The sequence below is a fragment of the Carassius auratus genome, unplaced genomic scaffold, assembly GCF_003368295.1.
Source record: "Carassius auratus strain Wakin unplaced genomic scaffold, ASM336829v1 scaf_tig00028507, whole genome shotgun sequence".
NCBI lineage: Eukaryota > Metazoa > Chordata > Actinopteri > Cypriniformes > Cyprinidae > Carassius > Carassius auratus.
Window position 1 is genome coordinate 215588 of NW_020525698.1, and position 8006 is coordinate 223593.

Consider the following 8006-nt stretch of genomic DNA (forward strand, 5'->3'; position numbering starts at 1 on the left):
GATTTCCTAAAATGCCTATTGTATTTCTTTCTCAAAATATCCTAGTATAAAGCATCTGTGCTCAACAGAAGTCCTGAGCGAATGGAATCACTGCAGACCGAAGCACATTAATGAACCCTGTAAATGATCTGCCTATGACATCATAGTCTTCCGTTCCTTCCGAGATTCTTCTAAGATTCCGAGTTCTCACTCCATCATCGCCAGTGAAATGGGGACGACTGCTGAAAAATGCCTCTGAGGTTGAATTGGGGTTTCAATGATTTTAGGCTACGACTTAAAAGAGGGGAAAGAATAAACAAACCCTGGAAAGGGAATCATCTCAGAAGCTTTCCATGAAGCTATCCATGATTCATGTACTAGTCACATGGCTTTTATCCAATCTTATTTCGAGGGGTAAATAATCAACAGCTGAACCACCCTCTCCTGGTGTCTGGGTACTGTTAGAACTTGCTCTATATTTTGAGGACAAGCAAACCTTTGGAAAACTGCCAACATATCTCAAGTATGTGCAAGGTTGAGACATTACCAACGAGATCCTACACATTACAACAAATGCAATTGAAGGCGTGAATGGCAAAAGAATTAGAGAAAGATTTAGGGAAATTATTGGTATTTCATCCTCCTTCCTGAAACTTGTAACGCCATTTCTACCTTTCCTAAACCAATTCTCTTTCACATCTATATAACATAAGCCATAGAGACACAGCTTCACTGGGGGAAAAAAAGAGAGAAAGATACATTAAACAGCAAAGCTGTGAAACCGCCAACATATCTCAAGGCTGCACAAGTTTTTGCAACGTTGAGATATTTCTAACATGGTTTTGCATGTCATAACTTTACAACAATTAAGACTGAGGGCATGAAAGATAAATAATTAGAGATAGATTGAGCCAAATTATTGGTATTTTATCACTCTTTCTGAAACATTCTTGAACCATTTCCCCCTTACATCTAGCATATGTAATAGTGTCTACATTATTTTAATTTACGGCACCAAACTTGACACCACAAACATTTACTGGTTTGAGGTTGGTTATCATTTCGGAAGGAATGCCGGCCAGTGAGACTCTGAACGGAGAAACCATGAGACATAGGAACTTCCATCATCTCAAAACCCCCAGCCAAAACCAAGCATATGTGGCGCCACCAGTACTGCCCCGTGAATAGAGAGGGGTTGCGTTTTGTGCTGCTGTAAGCAAACAGCACCGTCAAGTCTGGAAAAGCTATTATCTAACATTTAGGTCGAGATTAAAGGTCCCCAACGACATGGGAATTACAAGATTTTACACCGATTTAACAATGATTTAGTCAGGATAACATGCATTTCCCTTCCAAAAAAAAGTGAATGTGAATTATTGCTCTTTCTGGCAGTTCTTGAATCAATCAATCATTCAAAATAATCTGATGGGATTCATCTCAAGTAAAGCAGAATTATTTTTAATGCCTAGCAATTTAAGTTAATTTATATTTCTCACTAAAAACCCCATTTTCATCTGGCAATTTTATATCACAATCAAGCCATTACATCACCAGATTGAGTGTTTTATCTAAAATTAGAAACTCAAGAAATAACCTCACCAATTATGCAATATTATGCACTCTAAAATATTTCAATACGTCAAAAGTCCACCCACTGGCAATGTAAAGAGTGAGAATACCCCAGTCTGGCCATTGAAAATTTAGGCGTACAGAATTGGCCCTGTTTCAAGTGCTGATGAGAAACATACGGCCGGTAACAATGAGTGTTCAGTGCTTGTTAAGCATCCAGCAGAGCTGCGTTGAGTTCCTACCCCTTATTCCCAATCTGCTCCTTGATCCAGCAGCATCTTTTCCATCCCCATTCATTCAAGGATCTCATGCTTAGACGAGTGTGATCTCCACCTTTCGGCTTTTGTGCACGCTGCATTTAAGAACCTGTGCCTCAACAAATCCTGACGACAAAAACTGATCTCACCCCTGGAGGCTTACTTGAAGCAGGATTATACAGATTCAACAGGTAAATTGCTTTTATCTGATTCTAGATTTAGTGATTTCACCTCATTAAGTTAGCTCAATTTCATATTATGTTTGAATAAACCAGACTTTATCAGAATTTATCTGTGACTTGTTTTAAAACAATATTTAAGTTTTATTATTCTTTACTAAAGGGGTTTCTTTTCTATTTTAAATAATAAAATGGTTGTAAAATATAAAAATCATACCAAATCCAATTTCAAATGATTAGTTGCCATCACATGTCATGTGGATCGCATCAGAAATATCTATAAACTGTGAGCCACCTTCTCATTCGTTGATGCCTAAAGGCGTCTATAAACTAGATTGCTCTATAAACAATTGTTCAAGTGCAGCTGGTTTATTGTAACTTCTCTTGCAAACAATTACAGCAGTCATTAACATTTTGTCCTCTTAATTATTAATGCTACTGAACTGAATCAGAATTAACGTTTTGCAGCTAGCGAAAAAACAACAACAACTGAAAAACAATCAAATGATGCCCAAAATATTGCACAACTTTTACAACAGTTATTGTAAAGTGCTATGCAATTCATTCAGTGAGAATATAACTCTCTTTAACCTGTGATCAATTCCTATTGGCCCATTTCATTGTGATGCTAACTACTAATCCAATCAGGTGCCTTTGGATCCAACTTACTTTTTTTTCAACCTGTGGAACATACAAAACAATGTAACATCTGCATGCCAAAATGTGAACAATTTGTCAAAGCGCTTGTGCTCATGTTCGCAGGGCTAAAGCATTTATGACTGAAGCTGCACCATGAAGGTACTTTTACTACTCACCCTGCTGACGTTATGTCACGCCAAACCATACACGCATATCAACGTCATGGATTTCATCAAGCATCATGATATCATGCAACAAGACATGGGTGATTTTGACGATGACGACGACGACGACGATGATGTCGACGATGACGATTACGACAATTATGATGATAACTTTGTTTCGGACTGTCCCGAAGGGTGTCGGTGCTCAAAGAGAGTTCTGCAGTGTTCAGATCAGGGTAAGAACTACATGATACTACTTTAAACAACAAAGACAGTTCGAGTCTGACTCGTCATTTTAGGACGCCGTCTTGTATCACATAGCTACGATTTAGAATTTTGTTTTTATGTTTTATTTAATGTTTATTTTTATTTTATGTTTATTTAACAGCGTACTGTATTTTAGCTGTTAGACGGTTTGTGGCTATGCACATTAAGACGGACGTTTTAAGATGCGTTAAGAAAGTACGGAAGCTTGTTTCGGCTGCGTGAATAAATAAAAAAGTGAATCTCGCAATTCTGAAGTCGCAATATTGAGAAGAAAAGTCTGAATTCTGAGATATAAACTCGCAGTTGCAAGAAAAACTCAAAAGTGTGTGATAATTTTTTTTGTTTTACAAAAGTCTAAGATGTAAGCTCAGCAAAACAAAGGAGTCAGAATTGTAGCAAAAACAAACTTTCATAAGAAAGCGGCACATGTATTACAAAAGTAATTTTTAAAAAAGCATCTCAAGAAATTCACGTTCTGTGTCAGGTCCCATTGAGCTCTGTCTTGCTGTTTTTGAATGCAAGTAGATGACTAAGAAACACATCTGATCTGGATTATAATGACTTATTTGTCAGCTAGTCCCTCAGGCAACCCACAAAAATGTGCATCTTTGCACATCACTATAATAAAGAAGAATTTATAGCATATAAAATTTCACTCAATCAGATCATTCAAGAAGGACAGCCTGATTGAGGTAATGAACATTTTATAGCTGTCTATTATTAAAAAAATTTTCTCTGTTTTTACAGGTCTGACCAAGGTGCCAAAGGACATTCCTGCAAACACGCTGCTCGTCGATCTCCAAAACAATGACATCACAGAGATCAAGGAAGATGATTTCAAAGGCCTGGATAATCTCTATGTGAGCAGTTAACACCCTCGTCAAATGCTTCTAGGAGTTGTGTGTTTTTATACTGGGTTTACACAAGGACATCTGGAGACATGCAGTGGTAGAGGGATTATGTGGAAGTCTGGACACATATTTGAGTGTTATTGATATTTGCATTTTACTGGGGACTGTCCCATACTTGTGGTAAATATTTGCTCATGATTAGTGGTAAAACGGTTAAATGTTCTTGCTAAGCAAGAAAGCTAGAAAGGGAATGAAATACCAAGAATATAAAAAACAGAAAGAGCCCACATCTTGCAAACAACAAGACAAATTTGTTTCAGATTTTCCAGAAAATTCCAGAATATATAAAACTGATTATCCAATAATAAATTAATTAAAATAATCTTGAGTTGTTGGTTTTTTTTAATGGTCAGGACAAGAGTTGAGAACAGGGTTCAACCACAAAACAATTTTTATTAACATATCTTAAACTTTATTAGTATTGTTATGGTTATGTCATCTACAAAAAATACTTCAAATAAGGATATTTAATTTGCAATAATAGCTGGTCCATCTTCATAAACTTAGCCAGGTAGAAAGACAGAAATGTCCACCTTGGACATTTATTTTAATATGCAACAACATGCAATACATCCCACAAAACCACTGTTTAAGTACAAAGTCATAAAAAATATTACAATTCTGATTGACTGGTTGAGGAATTCTGTTTTAAAATAGCAGCTATAAAGTTTGTGGTTATATGCCTCTTTTATTCCCTTTCTGTATTTGCAGGCCCTGTTTCTGCTCAATAACCAGATATCAAAAATTCACCCCAAAGGCCTTTCGCAACATGAACAAACTCAAGATTCTCCACCTGTCATACAACCTGCTGACACAAATGCCTGAGAACCTTCCCACGAGCATTCAGTCCCTTCGACTGCACGACAACAAGATCAGCCGACTTCCAAAAGGAGCATTTAGAGGAATGCAAGACCTAAATGTTTAGGTAGGTCTCCTAAGTGACGACCTTAAATAAACACGGTCTGAGTCATGCTAAGCAGTTAGCGCACATGCTACAACACATTGAGATGTTCGTCATGACCTGGTTAAATCTGGTTTTATAATGAGATAAATGATCTTGTGGCTCTATGTCTGACAAGAACAAGCTTAATTCAATCAACTGGTCTCAGGTGACTTTCAGTTAATGTACAGATTACATCTGAATAGATTATAGTTAAAAATACGACTCTGGGTATTGGTTCAAACCCAACATGGAGTGATCCATGACTTTATAAGTCACATTTTCCATGTAAATGACTATTTGCTTGGAAAAACAAGTGGTTCTCTCCTTGCATCTCTAGAACTGAGTGCAAATCCAATTGCAAACAGCGGGATCGACCCAGAGGCTTTTGACGACATGGCGACCCTCTATTTGAGAATAGCTGAAGCGAGGCTTACAGCTATCCCTAAAGGTATGCATTTACAAAAAAAAAAAGAAAAAAGAAAGACTTGTGTACCTGAAAAAAAAGTCTTAAAAAGTGCTTACAAATGTCTTCTTCAAAACTAAATGTTAAAAGTGCCATTTATGAGCAAAAGGGTTTCTAAACAACATATAAGTCTCATAAAAGAGATGTTTATTCATCTAAATCCCACAGATCTGCCATCCTCCCTCACTGACTTCACTTGGACTATAACAAGATTGCCAAAATAGAGTCGGAGGATTTTTTTGAGACTGAAACGTCTACAGAGGTAAGGTAAACAAACTCCGCCTTGTGGTCCAAAAAGAGAACTCAACTTAAAGAGCGGTGTCTTCTCCAGGCTGTGGCTCGACTTCAATCAGATCAAGTCTGTGGAGAACGGAAGCCTCAATGCCATTTTCCAAAGTCCAGAGAAATTCATCTGGATAACAATAAACTGAAGAAAGTTCCCCCAGGCTTGAACAGCCTGAAATATCTGCAGGTAAAACACAAATACGCACGCAATTGGCTCATTGAGTACACATCAAGTGCATGGAGATTTAATCACCTTCACTTCCTCTTTTAGGTGGTGTACTTACATGCCAACAGCATCAGTTATGTTGGAGTAAATGACTTTTGCCCTTTGAGAACCCGGGTTAAGAAATCCCTCTACACTAGGATCAGTTTATATGCAAACCCAGTGAAATACTGGGAGATCCAGCCGCCCACTTTCCGGTGCGTTTCCAGCCACAATTCGGTGCAACTGGGTAACCACAGAAAGTGAGAGAAACTCTACCGATGTGCACCATGTTTCCACTAGAGGGAAGCATTATAACTAGTCATGAACTTCATCCTAATGTAATAAATGATCATTTCATGTCCTCATGGTGAAGTACAGAACGTAACTTATCCAAAATCCAAGAGTACGCACAGTGGCTACCGACTCGTTACTTGAATTTGGTGAGGATTTCGAAGACTTTGAATTCCAGTAAAGACAGAATCAACTACACTGTGTGCAATAGTTACATAGGCTTTCATTATTAATCGTTTACACTGAAATCTTTTCGATTCCTTATAATGACAGAAGAACCATTTTAATCCAGATCAGGTGCTAAATAAATTTCTTCCCGTGTATTGAAGGTCTCAATTTTTATTTTTTTTTGCTTGGCTGTCTAGAATCTAAGAAAAATAAATCAAACGTACAAGGCCGGCGTGTTTATTGTTCTACTTCTTGTATTTTAGAGAATGGGCATTATTCATTGGTGCTTATTAACGGTTTTAGTGATAACAAATCTAATATTGCATGCTAGAGTTTCATTATATAACTTTTTATTCATTGCCAGTGTTTTCTCTGAAATATTGGACGTAGACATTGTCATCAGATCTCAGAAATCTTACAGTTTTCACAACAGCGTCCCTGACATTTGCGAAACTGTACTTACAGCAAGTGCTTTCTTAGCCAGCGGTGCTGTGTTATTGTTTCCAATTCAGATATTGTTTCCTTTGAAAAATAAAGAAAGTATAAAACAGTACATATGTTTGGCCTCAGAATGTGTACATCTGTCCAGCAATAAGACAGAATACCAGCAGATGGAGACTTGTGTAAGGATAATTCAGTAAAAGCAGCAAAATAATGACTCCATGGAAGGATACTGGGCTTAATATAGGCAGGCAATAGTGATGTCTTGTTGAAATCAAGTTAAATCATTATGTTATATAACTATACAAGTATACAACTGAATGAAGCATGGCAACCTGTAAACGCATTAGTCCTACAGAAACTGAACCAGTCGTGGATAATATAATTTTGTTCATCATGTATGCATGTTGATCGCATTGTGCACTCGCTCTAAAAAAAAAAAAAAAAGCATGCACAGCGAATGCAACACAAGCAAAGTAAATAATCACGACAGTATTTATTTAATTTAGCATAGAGACTATAGCTCAACAAAAATCCTCTGTGGCTCAACTATAGGGCCCTGTGTTATTTTATTCCCCAAATTTCTTCTTATTTTTATTTTTTATTTTTTTTAATTTAATTAATTTTCTCTTTTAAATTTTTCTGGATTCCATTTTTTCCATTAAAATTTTTCAGACTCAGTTTTAATGGTTCAATTAAAGTTCATTAATCAAAAAGCATGTCTAATGAATTTAAATCATAAAACTCTTTTACACTTCATTTTTTTTACTAAATTCTGTTTTCCATTAATTTTCTAGATTCAATTATAATAATTCTTAAAATTGTAATAATCTAAATAATTGATTTTATAAAAAAGAATGTATTATTTGACTATTTAAAAAAAAAAAAAAAAATACTGCATTGTGTATTTCTATTTTTTTTATTATTAAATAATCCTTACAAAATTGTAAACAATAATTTTCGTAGTGGTATTACTATTTCTGTCAAAATTTCTTCAAGTTCAACAAAACTTTTATTTTGAAAGTTTGCTGAGAATACCTATACATTTTTGTTTGTATATGATATGATGATAGTTTTTCTCAAAAGAAATGGTAAAATACTCAAGACGAGACTCATAGAGTAGTTCTAGAGATTATGTTCATGTGTTCCTGTTCTCATATCTGAAAACTCATTGAGCACTTCAATCATGCACACTTCAGTATGTGTGTAGTTCATGAAAATCTGTGTCTGCATCATTCATTCACA

General features: G+C 36.0%; 1 pseudogene; it reads left to right on the forward strand.

Annotated features, from left to right (window-relative positions):
• Window positions 1–1852: 1852 nt before the first annotated feature.
• On the forward strand, window positions 1853–6804 carry LOC113079548 (asporin-like; annotated as a pseudogene).
• The last annotated feature ends 1202 nt before the right edge of the window (window positions 6805–8006 follow it).